Genomic DNA, 22,286 nt, shown 5'->3' with positions numbered 1-22,286 from the left:
GCTGGACCATTATTCCCTCCCATGTAAATTTCCAATTGATTGCTTCTGCACATTTCCCGCATTTATTTAGTTGAGAGAACATCGATTGTGGTGTGCGCATATAACAGGTGAAAGATGGGTAGAACACACGTTTGCGGGATCTCAAGACACGAGAAACACCTTAGTTGATTTTTAAATTATAAAGAAGATTTGGAATCTGTTATATCACCAACATCTATATTTGCGAGTGGAAATATCAATTTTCTCTTTTTTTTTCGAGTTATCACTTCAAGACCTTTGCAGACGGGATAAGTTTCTAGTTATTCGGTGGTTTACAGCATGCTGCATCTCGCTAAAGTTTTAGGTTACTAGAGAAATAATTTGCAGTCTATGGTAAACCATGTGGAAATGCATATGTTCTTGTCATTCCAGAGTCTGGAGACTGGTGTCGAAAGCAAGCAGGCCAGGGGCCAGAATCCGTGATGCCTTCATGCCGAGGGGAACCGACCCAGCCTTTGCACAACAGTCTTCATGGTATATGTACGAGTGCCTGGTGGTCGCTAGCTATATGGAGGATGCAGAAGTGTGATTTTGTATGGCAAGGGATACGAATTGTGTGTTTACTATATTGATATGGTATGTGGTAACGTATAGCCGGGTTGGCTCTGAGCACTATGGGACTTAACTTCTGAGGTCATCAGTCCCCTAGAACTTAGAACTACTTGAACCTAACTAACCTAAGGACATCACACACACCCATGCCCGAGGCAGGATTCGAACCTGCGACCGTAACGGTCGCGCGGTTCCAGACTGTAGCGCCTAGAACCGCTCGGTCACACCGGCCGGCTGCCGGGTTGGAGATTGGTTTCATGCTGAAATATTCAAGCTTCTGTCGTCAGTGGCAGAGAAGTGTAATTGAGTAAGTGTCTTCCCATATTTGAAGATCTGTAGACCACTTTTGCAAGGTTTAACTGTCAGTGCAATATTGTGGTCTGTACAAAATAGTCTTGCTGCTGAAAGTGTCGGCTGCAGAAAAAAAAGGCGGACAATGCTCCTACACCAGCAGTATCAGTAAATTCATAAAAAGCCAATAACAATGCTCCATTCATTCACAAAACATCCTTTGTGCTGCGACATAGGAGTCTCTACGGACTGGTTCTAGCAAGATGGGGGCAAGGTATCTCTGGTGGGATGCTATCCATCATCTGCCATCGTGGCATTGGAACATCTCCAGCAGCTGTAAGACACCGAAATTTCCAGCAACTTTTCTCTTCTGCAGGACAGTGCTTAGAATTCCGTTTGTGTAATTATTCTGATTTTACCATCTGTGTTTAGACAGTGCTCTCTATCCAAACAACAAGAATACTTTCATGATTATCGGTGTTTTCCCAGGTGTGCACATACATGACGAAGGCTTTTAGTGGTGAGAACGGTTACCGTTTCTGAGATGTATGTTGAAAGCAGGACTCCACGATTTCCAGGAACGGTAGCATGGGACGCCTCGTTAGGACCATCACAAAGAATGCATTTGGTGTTATCCCGGTCTGTGTTCGTAAACAGGTCCTGATAGAGTGAGCATTTCCATGCATGCAAGCTGAGACATCGCGAAAGCTCTGACAACAACAAAAGTGACCGTTAACTATTTTTGCGACTCTTTACGATTTCCGAGAGGCAGACTTTGCTCTTATACATTTGCTTTTTACATAGACATGTGACGTCAGTATAACACTCGAAGAATTATAACTGTATATCCTAAAATAGAAGCGACTTTACCTGCTGGCTGCAGCGGCGTGAGATTGGTGTCTCGCGTCTTGGCGTTCGTCTCTCTGGCAATGGCTCACGTGCGGCTCCTACTGCAAAGTGCGTGTGCAGAATGGGCGGCGTCGGCGACGGGCGTCGGGTAGCGGGATGTGTTTTTTTTATTAGCGATCTTTTGTTTAAACTATATTGCATCGATTTCCCCCCACCAATAGTATAACTACCCCACACTTGTGAAGGAAATCGATTTAATTAATTTAAATAATTAATTTGCTTAATTTTTTTTACATCAATGTGGTGTTAGTTGTACAGTAGTTAAGGGGAGGGGTGGTTGGGCATGTGACATGAAGCAGAACAGCAGGTTAAGTGAATAACACTATGCATTTTTACATGCAATGAGTGTTTGAGCGCTGTATTATTTCAGTTGTTCAAGTGTTGTCAGCGTGTGTGCATAGTGTTATACATGCGTTATTTCGCCAATTTTACGTTTAGTAAACGTGTCTGTTGCATAATTTTGTGAACATGTCTGTGGGCTGTGCAGTGCATCATTTCGACAGTTTACAACTAGTGAGCGTGTTTTCATAGCGTTTTACAAGCGTTATTTTTTCAGTTTACGAGATGTTTTCGTGTCTGTACATCAGTGTGCTGCATTATTTTCTAAGCAGGTCTGTAGGCTGTGCAATGCATTATTTTGACGGTTTACAATTAGTGAGCGTGTCTACAGAGCGTTTTACATTCATTATTTCGGTGATTTACGAGTGGCGTGTAGGTCTGTAGGCTGTGCAATGCATTATTACGAAACTTTACAATTAGTGAGCATGTTCGCAGAACATTATAAATGCATTATTTGACAAATTACGAGATGTTTGCGTGTCGGTAGATCAGTATACTGCATTATTTCGGTGATTTACGAGTAGTTTGTAGGTATGTAGGCTGTGTATTGTGATCTCAAGCACGTCAGTGCGAGTGTTTTGTATTAGTGTAATAAATGAATTACGCGAAATTCATCCCTAAATAAATTTCTCGAAACAAGTATAGTACAGTCCTTCCTCTCCAGGAGCCCAGCACAAGCTGTGCTTTTCCCGCTAATTCCATGGAAGAGGTGGTGGTCTGATAACTTAGGTTAGTGGAGGTAGCCCAAGTGACATATTTTCCCGCCACTTTTTTAGGTTGGTAGAGGTAGCCCAAGTGCCATTTTTCCCGCCAAAATTTGAACTTTCGCCGTTTTCTTGGGGGGAGGGGAGTGTAGAGGGGAGGGGAGGGGATTAGATTTGTGGAGGTAGCACAGTTGAGCTATTTTCCCGCCAAAATTAGAACATCGTACGATGACGTCATTGCAACATTGCCACATCTATCGCCGCCATCTTACATCCGCCATCTTAAATAAATCTGGCAAGAATGTAGATTGCGGCATACGCATTTGCTCTACTGCTACCCTTATGCCAGACTAGCTCTATGGACACTGTATTGTGAAGTTACGGCCTCAGTTACAACTAGCAACAATCTTGCGCGAGAATGAGTCATTAGAAAAGAACCTAATTGTGGCAAACAGACTTCTAGACGTGTTACAACATCGACAATGCATTAATTCCTTTGACAACAATTACCAGCACTACATCCGTCAGAGCCACGTCACGACATGTGCCAGCAGGCAGCCAAGCCGAAATGAGCGTAAAGGACGCTGATGAGTATGTTGTCACTCACACCTGCTGGTGCAGTGCCCTCCAACCAGCCAAAATAAAACTGCAGCTGGCTGTCGAGAACACTCTGCACTCACAAGATCAGACAGTCAGATGGTCCCACATCTCTGTTGGTTTGATGTGCTTTTCAAAGAGGAAGCCCTTAACAGTATGACACCTTGCACTCAATGAAACAGGAAGAAAGTCTGAAATAACTACCCTGGTCTTCGCGCCATTGCACGTCGTCTACTACCTTAACCCCTGAGCCAATACAGTTTCATACCATCCCCTTGTGATTGTAGTAGACAATAAGTCCTGGATCATACCTGCAATCTGTATTTGCTCATGGACATAAGGTTCAAAGTGTGTACTGTGCCCTGTGAGCAACCACCAACAGCAAGAATTTTATCAGCCTTCCAACTCCATGTGGTGACTGATTTATGTATTGCAGTATAAGGAACCACATCTTGAACCTTGGATTTGGGTTTAGAAGACATGTTCCATGGCAGTTTTTCATTGCTGACGTCAAGGACCCCATACTGGGAGCGGATTACCTCAGACATTATCATCTCTCCTCCAGTTTGGCGCACAGAACTCTTCTACCTTACAACAGTGGATGTTCGCTGACAAGAATCATCAGCGCCCAACTGTCATCCTTGCAGCCGCCTTCCACAAGCACTAGATCGCAAATCATTCATTCTGTCATGCGAGAGTTCGGTTTATATGTTTATTACTAATAAACTATAAGTCTGTGCTGTAGTAGTTGTCGAACCACCAACTGGATGAAATCCTCTTAAAAACTGATTCGATTCCAACAATTCCTGAACCAGTGTCCTTTCAACTTGGAGTTACAATCAAAGTGTATTACATGTTAAGTATAGATCAGACAAGACATTAGTCAATAGCAGATGTCTTTATGTTAAACTGACAACCACTTTAGACTATGATATTCAGTCAGTTAAATAAAATGCTATTGTAAAAAGATCCAATAAATATATTGACATTATTGCTATAAGTTATGTCAGAGTCATTGATATATCTTGGAGCTGCATACGGTATAGCAGTATCTTAGTTAGACTTGCAATGCCATTAAGCACACTACAGAACACTACAGCCTTCATTACTGCACGAAAGCAGAAGGCATATCTCAGACCAACCAACAGAACAACGACAACAGAACGTTGCCCGCATTAAAATTTCATACAAAATATAGTTCCAACTTTCGAAATGACCTCTCTATTCAACTTTGCCAAAACGCACAACTGTGTCTGCTATTTACATATATCAAGCTATATCAAGAAGTTCACACTTTCTTCAACGTTTACCATTGTGTCGATCGATTTGTATATTTTCTCTTCACCGGGAATTTTCTTTTGAATATTAAAGTTGCTATCGTCGACAATATTATTTTTATATGCCAGAATTGCCCTTTCAAACAACCATTCAGGTTTGATATAGTCGTGAACAATGTTTGGATAAATTTGGTCGCTGAGTTAATTTTCAGCAGTGCCTATGTTGCAGAAATCACTGTTGAGTATAAGGAGGCCGGTCGTCTGGTCAGTAGGATACGTAAGTACGCCTATTTGTAAAAGTTATTGATCAAAATGTGCTTTTGTTTCGTCTTTCGATAGTTCTACTCTCATATTTTTTGTTAGTCGATGTTATGCGTGGCCATACATTAATCTCGTCTGCTGGTGTTGACTTGGGGATAACTGTAAGTGTTTGTCCAAAATATCCTGAGAATATGAGAAGAGATCCTCCCGTCACTTCAGAGTTCCCTCGCAAGTCTTGTAATGTTCTGTCCATGATTTCGTCTGATTTTTTTATGTGCCATTGTGCATCCGCTCTAGAAGATAATTTTAGCTTGCTTTAGATGTTCACCCCCGTCCAGATGCTCTTGAGATATTGTATACCAGGAATTGTTCTTTGGCTATATTCAGCGGTAGTTGTGGGCGGAATGGGCAGTTCGTCCTCTTTCCGTAAGTGTGGCTGCAACGCCGGGTGCTGCCTATGCAAATGCGATGTGTTGTTTAGTACGTATTTCTGCCAGCAATAGATTTATTAACGTTCCCCTGGTGCCGCCTGGTGCGTCCAAGTAAATGATTTTGCCAGTGTTGTTGTCGATCCGGTCCGTGTTAACGTCATAAATTTCCTTTTGATTGTCATTGAGAAGTGGTTTGTTGTCAGCAATGTATTGAAGTAGTTCGTTGATACTGTAGCTACTTTCCTTTGTAATTTCGAAGTTTAGCACACTGGTAGCATCTTTTCGTGGTGCTTCCGTCCTAAGTAGTACTAAGATCTAGTCGTTTATTGCTAAACATTCATCTTCTGGGCAAATGACTGTTTCATTGAAGATGGCGTCGAATTCGACAGTCAGTTCAGAATGAGCTTGTCGGATTTGGTGCAGTATGAAATCACTCATACTCTCTCTGAAGGAGTTCCATAGCTGTTTTGGGTTCGATGGATTACATGTTGTTAGACTTATGGCGAATAAGTCTCTCATTTGTTCAGCTGAGGAAGTGAGTAATGCCTCTTGTAGTGTTAATTTCCAGTGGTTGTCGTTTTCCAGCAGTCCTAAGCATTGGCACGCTTCTTTGTACGTCTGGCATAGATAACCGTCAACCGTCTTGAGACCAGTGGAACGTGGTCCCCGATTTCGTGCAGCAACATCCGGCGTTGTTCGGATGCATGGTGAATATTCGGCATAGTGCGCCAGTTTTCATGATTCCTGGATGATCTTCTGCTGGAATTCCTTGTTTACGTCCTTGAAAGATTTTTCTTGTTATGTTTCACCTGTAACAGGTAGGGACGTCGACATATAGTAATGATTTCGCGAGTGGCACAGTTGGTAATAAGCTGTTAATGTTGTGTCCTGAGATGGTTTGCTTGTAATTTTTCTGGCGGTGTCTTCTGTGAAGTAAACTCTCTGTCCATTCTCCGTATGAACTGATATATGTTGCACAGTTGGTTCGCGTTCGTGTATGGGAAATCCGAAAATTCACCACGTTGCTTCGTTACTGTTGATGTATCTTCCTATTCGGTACATAAGGATCTCGTCGTTTCTGTTCTGTTGTTCGCTGTCTTTGGCTGCTTGAAATACTGTCATGTCACTGCCTTTGTTCTCGTACTTACCGCCTATTTGATGGATTTCGCTGAATTGTAGTATTCTGTGTTTATGTGTGCTTGGAACACTTTGAAAAGTAGTGTGTTACATGGTATTAGCCATTGATTATCTATTTCCAGTTCGTCACAGTCTCATATTCGTATTTTTGCTGTGAAGCCACCGTTCTTGGGTGATAGTCTTATGTATTTGGGATAGTCATCAACTTTGGAATGTGTGTCGTCCACGTATGGTTCTGGGTTTTTGTTTCGTACATTTTCCATCACTCATAAATGGTGAATTGAGGTTTAATAGTCCGCATAGTCCGTGAATCATGTTTTTCGCTACAATGTCGTACAGTTCCGGATCTTCTTGTGGATTGGGAATTCGGCTTGGATGATTTCTTCGGTATCCGTGGGATGAATTCTGTCATATAGCTATATGAGATTGTATGAGTCATCTAACGGTTCCAAAGATGTCGTATTTTGTGATGGCTTCCATAAATCATTTGTTTTTGTCGGAAAACTCGGGCTATTATGTTGTGTCGATACACGGCGACTTGTCCTATCTTAATAATGTTCTTTGAATTCTGGCCACGACGAGTTGCACGTGAATGTTATGAAGGGGGCAGGTCCTCCACATTTTATATGTAAGTCATAGTATCTTGAGTGTATTCGTGCGTGTATCTCGTACGTTCTATGTACGACGAGGGTAAGACTCCCATTGTTCCAATATCGTCAATGTTTCCGTCATTTATGATTGCATCTCGAAGGCGGATTATTCTTCCATGCGTAGTTTCCACTTACGTAAAGCATACGTTCCGCTTCTGTCTTTCCATACATATCTGCCAGGAATTGTTGGAAAGAACGAAGAGTGTTGAGAATGTGAGTCTGTGTTTCATTGTCTCTGATCATTAAGCGGTAATCGTACAACTCCTTGGATGTGGCCTTTTCTGTTTGTTTTTACGCCTGTTTCAGGCTGAATTGGTGTCACATTAAAATACGAGGTGCATTCAAGTTCTATGGCTTCCGATTTTCTTTCTCCGGACTGGAAAGAGATAGAAACATGCGCATTGTTTTAAAATGAGGCCGCGTTCATTGTCAATACGTCCCAGAGATGGCAGCACCATACGGCAGATGGAATTTTACCGCCAGCGGCGAGAATGAGAACTGTTTTAAATACTTAAAATGGCGACGTTTTCCTTACTTGAACAGCGTGCAATCATTCGTTTTCTGAATTTGCGTGGTGTGAAACCAATTGAAATTCATCGACAGTTGAAGGAGACATGTGGTGATGGAGTTATGGATGTGTCGAAAGTGCGTTCGTGGGTGCAACAGTTTAATGAAGGCAGAACATCGTGTGACAACAAACTGAAACAACCTCGGGCTCGCACAAGCCGGTCTGACGACATGATCGAGAAAGTGGAGAGAATTGTTTTGGGGGATCGCCAAATGACTGTTGAACAGATCGCCTCCAGAGTTGGCATTTCTGTGGGTTCTGTGCACACAATCCTGCATGACGACCTGAAAATGCGAAAAGTGTCATCCAGTGGGGTGCCACGAATGCTGACGGACGACCACATGGCTGCCCGTGTGGCATGTTGCCAAGCAATGTTGATGCGCAATGACAGCATCAATGGGACTTTCTTTTCGTCGGTTGTGACAATGGATGAGACATGGATCCCATTTTTCAATCCAGAAACAAAGCGCCAGTCAGCTAAATGGAAGCACACAAATTCACCGCCACCAAAAAATTTCGGGTAACCGCCAGTGCTGAAAAAATGATGGTGTCCATGTTCTGGGACAGCGAGGGCGTAATCCTTACCCACTGCGTTCCAAAGGGCACTACGGTAACAGTTGCATCCTACGAAAATGTTTTGAAGAACAAATTCCTTCCTGCACTGCAACAAAAACGTCCGGGAAGGGCTGCGCGTGTGCTGTTTCACCAAGACAACGCACCCGCACATCAAGCTAACGTTACGCAACAGTTTCTTCGTGATAACAACTTTGAAGTGATTCCTCGTGCTCCCTACTCACCTGACCTGGCTCCTAGTGACTTTTGGCTTTTTCCAACAATGAAAGACACTCTCCGTAGCCGCACATTCACCAGCCGTGCTGCTATTGCCTCAGCGATTTTCCAGTGCTAGAAACAGATTCCTAAAGAAGCCTTCGCCGCTGCCATGGAATCATGGCGTCAGCGTTGTGAAAAATGTGTACGTCTGCAGGGCGATTACGTCGAGAAGTAACGCCAGTTTCATCGATTTCGGGTGAGTAGTTAATTAGAAAAAAAATCGGAGGCCTTAGAACTTGAATGCACCTCGTATATCCTTCTTGTCCGTGGAGAAATATTAATGGATATTGCAAGGCGTCATATGAACGGTGTTTTTCTGCAATGCGTTGTAGTCCTCTTCTTCGATGTACAAATATGTCACAGCTTTTGTTTTCATTTTCTACAGTTACGATGGCGACTTCGTCTATCTGAGGTGCATTAAATCGAAGTTAGTGTTCTCCGTGTGGTGTTTTGTCAGCTTGATTATTAATTAGTAGTCATCAGTAATCATTCGGTCTAGTGCTGTTCTGAATACGTGAATCAGTTGACTGTATTCTCTATACCTCTCGTGACTAACTCTCGTCTCAGTCCAGTGATATTTGTGCATCGTTGATCGATTTCTGTTTCTTCATTTCCGATGAAATTACTGTCAGAAATTTATGGTCTTCGTTGGGTAGAGGTAGTGATGATCCCATGTTGTGATAGATTTGTCCTTGGATGGAAAAAAGAACATAATCGATTTAATCTCTGTTAGAGTTGATGCCAGTGACACCAAGAGAAGTCATTTATAAGCAGTCGCTGTTCCCTTTTATATTTTGAGTAATGTGTTTTGATTATAGAATTTCTCCTGGTCATGTAATGTAAATATTTCTGCGAAGATGCTTCCAGTGTTATAATCATATTTTTCCATTCATACAACAGAATCCCGCTGTTTCTCTACTGAACTTTTTCGCGTTGCGGAACTGGCAGATGTTATCCATTTTTTCGATTACGACATGTTTCTGTTTATTGTACCCTTTCGTCGGGTCGTAGTAGAACGCTTCATTTGTTAAGTTGTACTGTTAACCTGTTCTGATCCGCGCTTCTCGTAGGGTGATATTGTCATGGCTGGCTTGAGTTCGCAGTTTTTTTCCTTTTTTTTCTAATGAGATCGTGCCGCAATTATTGATTCTTTAGTCCGTCCATTTCGTTGTTCTTCGGTTTCTCTGCTTCTCTCGATGCTCACTCTCGTTCGTTGGGGACTTAAACGTGCTTCGCGCTGTTCGTCTGTATCGTTTTTAGCTGTTTTTCATGTTTTCTTTTTCTCGCCATTTTGCTTCATAACTGGCAATATGTCCTCCTCTTTAACGTCTGGGCATTGTCTAAAACATAAATCAAACCGACTTCTTATCAACAAAAACATTAAGTACACTTTTCATACTTTATTTTCAATCTATATTCAGTCACTGTAGCACTTTGACTACTCACACTCCACTGTTTGGTTTTATTCACTCACTGCACTACTTTTTCGGTTACTCCTTTCGTCACTGATAAGAAACTGACGTTCGAATCCACTGCGGGTCTTGCTTTTATACCCCTAGAAGCCCCACGAGTTGTGTAGGTTCTTTAAAAGATCTATACATACAAATAAATATTCGCGCCGACCCAGTACTGCGAAAATATCGTAGGTATCCATGACTATCTACGTATGTTAACTGAAAATTGGAGGCTAAACTATCGATTACTTTATGTACCTTTTTTTTTCCACCGACGCCTGTGTCTGTCGGTCTTTCGAGCTGGTGCGATAAAGACGTATGTAATTGAGCTCTTCCAGTATGGTATCAATTAAAAATTATGACTGCGGAAGTCACAAGTTTTCACTCTCGTACCGAGCTTTATCCCAATCCCCACCTACCGATGCGACGAGGTCTTGCATTCTTAAATGGACCTTTTCGTAGAAGAAGTCAACACGAAGAGAGAATAGCCGCCGCAGCCACGCCGACAATGTTGCACATGGTTGGAGAGACAAAGTAAACATCAAGCCGTACAGCATATCTCAAAGGAATCAATCTTCAACTAATGTTTCAGAACTGTCACAACGTTACTTAACCAGCACGCATCCATACCTCCGTGCGTTTTTGGGCATACAATTTCTGATGTAGCTAAACGTGCATTAACATATAGTGGAACCTCGCTAGACGATCACCTACCATAACGTACAATTCGCTTAACGAGCGATGTGTCGCATAACGAGTGACGACGATTTAGTGTGACGTCACCAGCCGTTCACGCGCGGCGGGGGAAACGTTCAACAATGTGAACACCTTTCGCTGTCGGCAGCGGCATATGAACAACGTCTTTAGTACGTACTGCAGCCTGGGTTTAGCGCTTGTTCTGCTGCCATCTTAGTGCAGCTTATGATCACGCATTTTTCTAAACTTGTATTTTTTTTGTGTGTGCAAATTTTAAGAATCTTTGTAGAAATTTCCCCGAAGATAAAGCCACAAGAAGACGACCATAAGAGAAAGAAAATGACCTTAGAAATGAAACGTAAAATTACTGAAGAACGCAAACGTGGTGTGAGCGTTGCTGATTTAGCACGCACATACAATCGTTCTACATCGACCATTTGCACTATCTTCAAGAATAAGGACGAGATTAAGGAGACAGTTGCTTCAAAGGGAGTGACAAGAGTATCTAAACAACGGGTTTGTATTCTGGACGATGTCGAAAGATAGCTCCTTGTATGGATAAATGAAAGGCAACTGAAAGGCTGCGCTATTCACGAGAATATCATTTGTGATGCGGCGAGAAGGATTTTCGCCGACCTCATTAAGAAGACTCCAGGATCATCAGTGCCCGAAGAAGTGTTTAAGGGAAGCCGTGGTTGGTTCGAGAAGTTTAAGAGAGGACAGCAAAGCAGCCAATTAAGACACAAAGGCAGCAGAGAACTTCATCAGCAAGATGCTCGTAGATTCTGAGGATTATCTGCCACCATAGGTTTTTAATTGTGACGAGACGGATGTACTCTGGAAAAAGATGCCGAAGCGTACCTTGATAACAGCAGAGGGGAATGCATTGCCCGATCACAAGCAAATGAAAGATCATCTCACACTGCTATTCTGTGCCAATGTAAGCGGCGATTAGAAAATTAAGCCGCTGCTTGTTTACCATTCAGAAACTTCATGAGCCTTCAAGAAGTGTAAAGTCCAGAAGAGCAGGTTAAGTGTGATGTGGAGGTTCAACAACAAGACTTGGGTGACACATGATCTTTTCTGTGATTGAATCAATCAAGTGTCTGGTCCTTCAGTGAAAAAATATTTGCTTGAGATGAATCTGTCACTCCATGTCTTGCTTGTCACAGACAACCCTCCTGCCCATTCTACAGGCTACAAGACCACTGCCTTGAAAATTTCAGTTCATCTAGATCCAATTTCTGCCTTCCGAAACCACTCCGTTACTCCAGCTTATGGACCAGCAGATTATTTCTAAATTTAAGAAGCTGTACTCTAAAGCACTCTTCGAGCATTGGTTCAAATGGTTCAAATGGCTCTGAGCACTATGGGACTTAACTTCTAAGGTAATCAGTCCCCTAGAACTTAGAACTACTTAAACCTATCTAACCTAAGGACATCATACACATCCATGCCCGAGGCAGGATTCGAACCTGCGACCGTAGCGGTCGCGCGGTTCCAGACTGAAGCGCCTAGAAACGCTCGGCCACTCCGGCCGGCTTCGAGCATTGTTTTCAGTTGACTGAAGCTACCAATCTCACTCTCAGAGAGTTATGGAACTATCACTTCGACGTCGTTGCCTGCATCAAGATGATCGGAAAGGCATGGGGAGGGGTTACCAAAAGACCTCTCACTTCTGCTTGGAAGAAACTGGCTGAAGTGTGTTGTTGAATGTAACTCTGAGGCATTTGTGTCAGTACCTGAGAAGCCAGTACTCAGATTGTGTCTTGGGCTAAGAGCGTGGGATTAGAATCGTATAACAATGATACCGATGAGCTTTTGGAAGATCACAGCCAAGAAATGACCACCGAAGAACTTATGGAGTTTCAGTGTGTTTCACAGCAGGAAGTTGTACGAAGGGTTTCCTCAGGGACGAGGAGGAGGCGGTAACAGCAAAGCAGCAATCTTCTGGCGCAATAAGAGAAATTATTAAAGCATGGGAATGGGCTGCAACGTACATTAAAAATAATCATCCCAATAAAGCAATGGCTACGCTCACTATAAATTTATTTGACGATAATGCTGTGTCACGTTTTCGCCTAGTGTTCTTGGGAAGCATTACCATATTTTACATTAATTTATATGGGATGAATTGTTTCGCTTAACGAGTGTTTCGCACTACGAGTAAGACTCTGGACCAAATTATGCTCGCTATTCGATGTTTCACTGTAAGTACTTCGGCTCGGAACAATTCACATTATCTCTCTCCGCAACACTATATCATGCGACCTATGCTAGGACGTCGCCATCGGGGGAGAGTTAGCACGCTTGTAATAATTTAAAATAATTATATAATCTTGTAAATTTTTCATTGTACTAAATCTTGCTTTCCTCTGTTTCATGAATGAGATACTATGTTATCCCAACGACGATGGATATCACGCGATGTGTAAAGGATTAAATATAATCTATTGGAGAATTAATTCCGGAAGGAGCGAAAGAGGGCAACGATAAGGTAGGAAAATTTACGATCCATTACGTACTTGATTGCGCTCAGTAGTGTCTCTGCGGAGAGTGATCGCAGTACCTCTTCTAACCCAATTCGCGAATTGTAACATTCTCGTGAAATACGTAAACATCAGGACAGGAAATTAATTTCAGGTGCCGACTGGAGTGGCCGAGCGGTTCTAGGCGCTACAGTCTGGAACCGCGCTATCGCTACGGTCGCAGGTTCGAATCCTGCCTCTGTCATGGATGTGTGTGATGTCCTTAGGTTAGTTAGGTTTAAGTAGTTCTAAGTTCTAAGGGACTGATGACCTGAAAAGTTAAGTCCCATAGTGCTCAGAGCCATTTTTAATTTCAGGTAGAGAAATGAGAGCATACAATTGAGCTACGCCGACAATGTATTTTGATACATGTTAGCGATGCACATCTGAATAGATTTCGTAGTGGTACCTTCATTCTTACGCACAGAATATTTCATTTTCAAAAATATTCATTTATCTGGTCATACTGTAAAATCCTCAAAAAATGAGTGCACAAGAAAGGCACATTGCTGGCAGTCCCTTGCCGGATAGCCAGACAAAAACCGTCACCGGCATGGACATCGCAACAAATAAAACACAATATGGATCGCTTGAATAGCAACAGAAAACTCTTGATGCTTTCGAAATCGACTTAGCGCAACAGTTCAATGGCCTGGCAAAAGAATTGCGTGCTGGTCTTTCAAATGAATTATCGGATAAATAAATATGGGGAAAGATCTAAAAACACAATTGCTCACTGATTTGTCACAATATATAAGTAATTTAAGCAAAAAACTGTCATCAGTAGGCGAGACACAAGAACAATTCGCGGGAAAGGTGAAGGAGGTATCTGAGCCTCAGACAAAAATGCAATACGAGCAGTCACAATTGTGCCAAAATGTAAATACACTCGCTGGTATTTTGACGGGTTGCAAACAGCGTACAGAGGCCTACCTGAACAGATGCAAGACCTGTCATTGACACTAAGTAGCATAACTTCATGAGAAAGGAGCAAGAAAGGATAGATAAAGACATTAAGTAAATAAAGGATAGAGCCGAGTCGGCCTGTGTCGCCGAGCGGTTCTAGGCGCTTCAGTCCAAAACCGTGCGGCTGCTCCGGTCGCATTCAGCCACAAGCTATCAGGCGTCAACAGACAGGAAAGATAATACGAACATCTATCCGCACTTGAACCCTAACCTGTCAGGTGAAATACAGTACATCACAACTATAACATGCAGCAGGCGCTGTCGACTTCTGTACCTGTCGCGCTGATGTATTCACGATCCGATACATCAAAACAATGCCACGCCTGCTACGGACAGTACTGGACGCCTTTCTACTTTCTTCGCAGATGAAGCCTTATTACCACACAGGCAGTTTCCGATGTTTTTCTTCCGAAGATAAGCAGACAAACCCAGTCATGTTCATAAGAACCTTCCAGAACGTTTTGCCAAGGAATTGGTCCGAAGCGCAGAAGATACGCTTTATGGTAGGTGATACACAGGGTGATGTTTTGTGGGCCACTGGCATGGCGGAAAAATGTCAGACCTACGAACAGTTTGAAAGGGTAGACAAGTTCTGGTCCATCGCAGTACAAGAGAGATTGAGGCACGAAGTGTTTAACCCGGCATTTGTCAGCAGTAAACACGGAGGGTTTGGAAGACACTTTGAGAAGTAGCTAAATAAAACCTGTTACTGGACAAACCCAATATCACAGGTAGATGTCCTAAAAATTTTGAAATGCCTACTACTGGCTTACATACAAGAGAAATTAATCACCACTCCTGAGCACGATATAGAGAATTTCCTCTCAGTTCTCGATTCCATTGATCTTAACTACGAAGAGAAACCTGCACAGCCACAAAGTGACAGCGCGCAGGCAGACCCCATACAATCTAACGAATAAGACAGCAGGAATGGCAATAACAACCAACAACGTCTTTAGCTATATCCCCCTCACAGCAGCTCCAACAGTAACCAATTTGGTAATTGAAAGGGGGAAAAATTCAAGCGAGGATATAAAAATAACCAAGGACAGAATTTCAATCGGTCAGGATTTTATGTTCAAATGTGTGTGAATTCCTAAAGGTACTATTTCCCTGCGACTGCCCGCCGCAGCGGCGGGCAGTAACTGCCAGCCGTAACTGCCGACCGTCACTGCCTGTGTATTTCGTTGAGACTGCTGACCGCAGCAGCCACGCCACTCAGTAGTGAGTTACCTCTGTGAAAGGAACACGCACGCGAGTTCGCAACATGGATGCTATTACCATTCTAGGTTTTTTGGTGGATGAGGAAGAAGAAGAGGAAATTACTGTATTGCTTACAAGATCTTATCCCCACAGCATTTTCCAAACACGGAAAAGTGAAGGAATTTATGCTAACTTAGTAACCGGTCATTTGCGAAACGATGAAGAGAGATTCAGAAATTTCTTTAGACTTCACTCATCTCAGTTCGGTTTTAAGTCTGGGGAAAGAAGATATAGCAGGAACAGCTATCAGTGCAGTGCTAACTCCAATAGAAGTCGACGAAAATATGGCAGTGACTTTACGGTAAGTAGCTGTATAAAAACATAACGTATTCATCAACAATGGTTTAAAATGGATAGTTTTGTATCTCTATGAAATAACATAAATTTCTATTAAAATAATAGGTTTATTTGGAAATGACTCAGGGTCTGTACAGTTTGTTGTTTGTTTTTACATTATCTTTGCACTGTGTTTACATTATGATTAGTAATTATTTTCAAAAGTAGTATTACCTGCTTGTGGTTCGACGTTTATTAATGGGGTGAAAGTGTACGTATCATCTCCAACCGATGAAGTTCGTTCGAACGGGAATGAAAGGGAAGACGAGCTAGAAGGATTGATGCTGACAGGTAGTGGCACAAGAAATGATACCTCAGCAAAAGATCTTGCTGAAAACCCAAGGAAATTCTGCTCTTACGTAAAATCAGTAAGCGGGTTGAAGGCTTCCATCCAGTCACTCACTGATCAGTCTGACCTGGCAACGGAAGACAGCAAAACGAAAGCTGAAATTTTAAATGTAGCATTTGAGAAATCTTTCACGCAGGAGGATCGTACAAACATACCGCCGTTTGAGTCTCGTACAGATTCCCGTATGGAGGACATAGTGATACGCGTCCTGGTGTTGTGAAGCAGCTGAATGGGTTGAAAATAAATAAATCGCCAGGTCCTGATGGGATTCCAATTCGGTTTTACAGAGAGTACTCTACTGTATTGGCTCCTTACTTAGCTTGCATTTATCGCGAATCTCTTGCCCAACGTAAAGACCCGAGCGACTGGAAAAAAGCGCAGGTGACGCCTGTATACAAGAAGGGTAGAAGGACGGATCCTCAAAATTACAGACCAATATCCTTAACATCGGTTTGTTGCAGGATTCTCGAACATATTCTCAGTTCGAATATAATGAATTTCCTTGAGACAGAGAAGTTGCTGTCCATGCAACAGCACGGCTTTAGAAGGCATCGCTCCTTTTTTCACATGATATCTTGCGAACCATTGATGAAGGATATCAGACGGATGCCATATTCCTTGACTTCCGGAAAACGTTTGACTCTGTGCCCCACTGCAGACTCCTAACTAAGGTACGAGCATATGGGGTTGGTTCCCAAATATGTGAGTAGCTCGAAGACTTCTTGAGTAATAGAACCCAGTACGTTGTCCTCGATGGTGAGTGTTCATCGGAGATGAGGGTATCATCTGGAGTGCCCCAGGGAAGTGTGGTAGGTCCGCTGTTGTTTTCTATCTACATAAATGATCTTTTGGATAGGGTGGATAGCAATACGCGGCTGTTTGCTGATGATGCTATGGTGTACAGGAAGGTGTCGTCGTTGAGTGACTGTAGGAGGATACAACATGACTTGGACAGGATTTGTGATTGGTGTAAAGAATGGCAGCTAACTCTAAATATAGATAAATGTAAATTAATGCAGATGAATAGGAAAAAGAATCCCGTAATGTTTGAATACTCCATTACTAGTGCAGCGCTTGAAGCAGTCGCGTCGATTAAATATTTGGGCGTGACATTGCACAGCGATATGAAGTGAGACAAGCGTGTAATGGCAGTTGTGGGGAAGGCGGATAGTCGTCTTCGGTTCACTGGTAGAATTTTGGGAAGATGTGGTTCATCTGTAAAGGAGACCGCTTATAAAACACTAATACGACCTATTATTGAGTACTGCTTGAGCGTTTGGGATCCATATCATGTCGGATTGAGGTAGGACATAGAAGCAATTCAGAGGCAGGCTGCTAGATTTGTTACTGGTAGGTTTGATAATCATGCGAGTGTTACGGAAATGCTTCAGGGTGGGAGTCTCTAGACGAAAGGAGGCGTTCTTTTCGTGAATCGCTACTGAGGAAATTTAGAGAACCAGCATTTGAGGCTGACTGCAGTACAGTTCTACTGCCGCCAACTTACATTTCGCGGAAAGACCACAAAGGTAAGATAAGAGAGATTAGGGCTCGTACAGAGGCATATAGGCAGTCATTTTCCCTCGTTCTGTTTGGGAGTGGAACAGGGAGAGAAGATGCTAGTTGTGGTACGAGGTACCCTCCGCCACGCACCGTATGGTGAATTGCGAAATATTTATGTAGTTGTAGATGTAGATGATTCTGAAGAACTGTCAAGTCCCGTAACATAGCTTAAAATGTCAATTTTCGCTTTATTAATGAGGTGACGTGATAGTTTCCTAATGGACGCTACGATGCTTCTCATGAACAGCTCCACATCATCTTCCGGCTCCCGACTATTAGCCAAGCTCTGCAGCAATTCAGATCGTTGTTGGCCCCTTTGGTTGATTGAATCCCAGTGTGTTTTTCTCGATCTGCAAGCTGAGATGGAAGAGTTGGCAGCAGGTGCGTCACTAGAGGACAAGGAAGCAATGGATTGTGGAGTGTCAGGCCCTGTTTCATTGGCATTTTGTCCGTCTTCATCAGATAGCAGTCCTTCAACACTTGTTGGCTCCTTTAGTGGAACACTACAAAAAGACAACCGCTCCCTTTCTACATCTCTCAAAAAGGCTAGTCTGTTGAACAACCTCCATTTTGTTGTTGAACTTGGTGCTGCACAACCTGTTTGCAGTTGTTCTTTTCGAACTGTTTTCCAGTAGTTATCTCTGATGTCTTTCCATCTCTTCTTACACTGGTTACCTGAAACGGAACGATATTTGTATAGCTGTGTAATTAGGACAAGACATATTATTTATGTTTCATGTATTAATAATAATTATGGTTTGTGTTACAGGTTTCTAGCTATAGGGGAGAGTTCCGTGTCCCTTGGATATGGTTTCCGGATATCACCAAGCTACGTGAGCATCATAGTTCGTGAAACAGTAGAAGCTATGTGCCAACAATTGGCACCTATCTTCCTGCCTCCTCCATCTCGAGAATCTTTCAGGGAAGGTGCGAAAGAATTCTACACTCTTTGGGGTTTCCCTAACTGCTGTGCTGCGATCGATGGGAAACATATAAGGATACGGTGTCCTGGAAAAAGTGGTTCCCTTTTCTGGAATTACAAAGGGTACTTCTCCATAGTACTTTTGGCATTGGTTGATGCGAACTGTAAATTCGTTGCGTTAGACGTAGGTTCATATGGGAAGGAAGGAAACAGTGGCATATTTAATAAGTCAGCAATGGAGAAAATGATCATGAAAGGAGACGTGTTTCCAGCAGATGAAGAGCTTCCGTTAACTGACATCAAGATGCCATTTGTTATAGTAGGCGACGAGGCATTCCGCTTGCGAAAGCATATTCTCAAGCCTTACACTCGCTCGTCTGCCCAGCCAGATAAATTAAAAGCGACCTTGAACTATAAATTGTCACGAGCGCACCGAGTTTCTGAAAACGCTTTTGGTTCAAATGGCTCTGAGCACTATGGGACTCAACTGCTGTGGTCATAAGTCCCCTAGAACTTAGAACTACTTAAACCTAACTAACCTAAGGACAGCACACAACACCCAGCCATCACGAGGCAGAGAAAATCCCTGACCCCGCCGGGAATCGAACCCGGGAACCCGGGCGTGGGAAGCGAGAACGCTACCGCACGACCACGAGATGCGGGCGAAACGCTTTTGGACTTTTGTGTCAGGTATTTCGGGTGTTCTACACAAATCTGAATCTGCAACATAACACAGATACTCGTCACAGCTTGTTTCTGTCTACACAATCTCCTCAGAAACGCCTATTTAGAAAAAAGAGGACAACCTTTTTATGAACTTGACCATGACGTGAGTTTACCACAGAACATTATTCCCCTGCCCCGAACAGGGGGATTCTACCAAGCTGAAGGGTTTCAGGTACGAGATACATTTAAGAATTACTTCTGTGAACCTACAAATCAATGATTACAACCTGGAAAAGAACTAAGGCTCAAATAAAGTAAATAAATTATTGTTACTACTCGTAACGACTATTGTTGTAATCGTTTGGTGACAGAAATAATGGAAGCATTGTACAATTTGTCACACTAGGAAAAAAAACATAAATAAATGAATGCGTATATGCAAAACACTTACCATCTTTTTTCATTGTTTCACCTATCTTCTTCCACATTATCCTTTGCCATCACATTTCTGAAATCTGTACGCTTATGATCATACAGTGCAGAGTATCTGCTCACACACTCCACTAACTGTTCGTCGTCGTCATCGTGAAAACCTTCCTTCGACATAGCGCGTCGTTGATTTCTGCAATCGTCACACACCTGGCAGTCACGGCCCAACTGCTTGACTGCTTCTACTGCGGCCGAGACGCGGCAGTCGCGATGACGTCACGACCGCTGACTGCCGAGCAGTTGACATATGTTCCCGTGCTTTGTCTAGAAGAGCAGTAGTCAACTGCCCGCAGTCAATGCCGGCCGCTACGGCCGGCGGTTGCAGCGAAATAGTACCTTAAGGAACCAAACTGCTGAGGTCATCGGCTCCTCGAGTTACACACTACTTAAACTAACTTATGCTACGAACAACACACACCCCCGAGCTCGAGGGAGGACTCGAACCTCCGGCGGGAGGGGCCGCGCAATCCGTGACATGGTGCCTCAAACAGCGCGGCCACTCCGCGCGGCAGGATTTAATGGCCAGAGAGGTTATAGTCAGCAAACGTACAGTGCGCCACCGACCGGGGACGATGATCCGAACGGCACCTGACAAGGGCAGAATGCAACCAGACTACAAAATAATCCGCCACCGCCTGACTATAATCATTACAATAAACATTACGTTTCGAATGGCGGCCAGGAACAACGAAATTTGGAATCGAAAGCCGCGAAAAATAGTAACTGCCGAAATCAGACGCATAATATGCTCATAGTTGAGGTTACCCCTAACGAGGAGGTCAGCGCTCAGGGTAATTCGGAGAACTCGAACTGGTCTCGTTACGTCGCCGTTCGATGACCACTAATAGGAGTGGGTGCATGTAACTAGTTAAAAGCTCTTTTCTTAGATACGACAACTGTGGTGATACCAAAGATGACCTGTGTCAGGAAGATATTACCAACAGTGTAGATGAAAATGAAGACACAGTACAGGCAGTAATCAAAGCACAAATATTTGGTCTAAGGGTACCCATGGCACTGGACACTGGAGTTAAAAAAAATGGTTCAAATGGTTCTGAGCACTATGGGACTCAACTGCGGAGGTCATCAGTCCCCTAGAACTTAGAACTAGTTAAACCTAACTAACCTAAGGACATCACAAACATCCATGCCCGAGGCAGGATTCGAACCTGCGACCGTAGCGGTCTTGCGGTTCCAGACTGCAGCGCCTTTAACCGCACGGCCACTTCGGCCGGCACACTGGAGTTACCAAGAATATAATTTCACAGGATCGGCTTGATCAATTACCAAAAACGAGGTGACATATCGATGCTCCCAGTCCAAAATTGTAAAATCCTAATAGCTGTAGGAGATAAGTCTAAAGGCGTAGAATTGCAGACAAGGATTCCTATTCAAACTGATAGCTTCTCTTTGCAATGCATTTTTATTGTGGTTGAAAGACTAATAGTTAACTGCCTTATCAGCATGGACACCATTAGGAAATACCAAGCACAAATTGACATTTGTAAGGGGAAGTGTCATTTCGTTGTGAACGACCAACAATACTCAGTAGACCTTGTCAAGTCAAACGCCAGAGAAAGCAAATCAAAATACAGTACATTGCTGACGTTCGAATACAATTCTTCTGCCCTACTATCATGCTTGCAAACACCCACGGAACTGACAATCACAGGAAGAGGAAATAGGCACTGAGATCGTGTATGCCAAGGTAAGTGAAGTGAGTCAGCGTGTCTCACAGAAGAACAAAAGGAAGAACTGCAGGAGCTTTTAATACGTTATGCTCATGTTTTTGAATGACGCCCTCTTTCTGCTTTTCATCTTACCCCATTCCAAGGGCGAAGAAGGATGCTGCGAGGAAAGATATCAATAGAAAGCTAAACTGGGAAATAGTACAAACATCATTATCTCCATATTGTAACCCAATTTTGGCCGTTAGCAAATCAGATGGTAGTGTCAGCCTTGTGCTTGACTCAAGAGGAATAAATAAAATTATTGTGCCTGTCAGGACGCATCCTGACAACCTGGAAAAACAACTTTTAAAATTCCATAACGTTAAGTATCTCACCATAGTAAACTCTGACCTCGTCCTGGTAAATTGCATTACGTGCAGACAGCCGTAAGTACACTGTCTTTGTATGTGGGGGCAGAATCTGAGTTCTGCGTTCTCTCTTTGGGGTTAAACGTCAGTGTAAGCGTACTTATTTCTACTTTAGATCGAGTCTTAGGACCTGATTTGTTAAGTAGAGTCGCTGTGTATTTTGATGATCTACTGATCGCTACCTTCACGTGGTCAGAACACTTAAGGCTCATGGCTCAAGGCTTGTATAGATTTTCAGAATATGAAGTCACAGTCAACCTAACAAATTACATTTCGGTCACAGGAAGCTTAACGAAGTTACATTTCGGTAAACAAAGGGTTAAGTTCCTTGGGCATATAATATCACCTCAAGGCCTAGTCCAGACACTACGAA

Source organism: Schistocerca cancellata, chromosome 1 (assembly GCF_023864275.1).
Source record: "Schistocerca cancellata isolate TAMUIC-IGC-003103 chromosome 1, iqSchCanc2.1, whole genome shotgun sequence".
NCBI classification, from domain to species: Eukaryota; Metazoa; Arthropoda; class Insecta; order Orthoptera; family Acrididae; genus Schistocerca; species Schistocerca cancellata.
The sequence above is the reverse complement of the archived record's forward strand: the minus strand, read 5'-3'. Positions refer to the sequence as shown.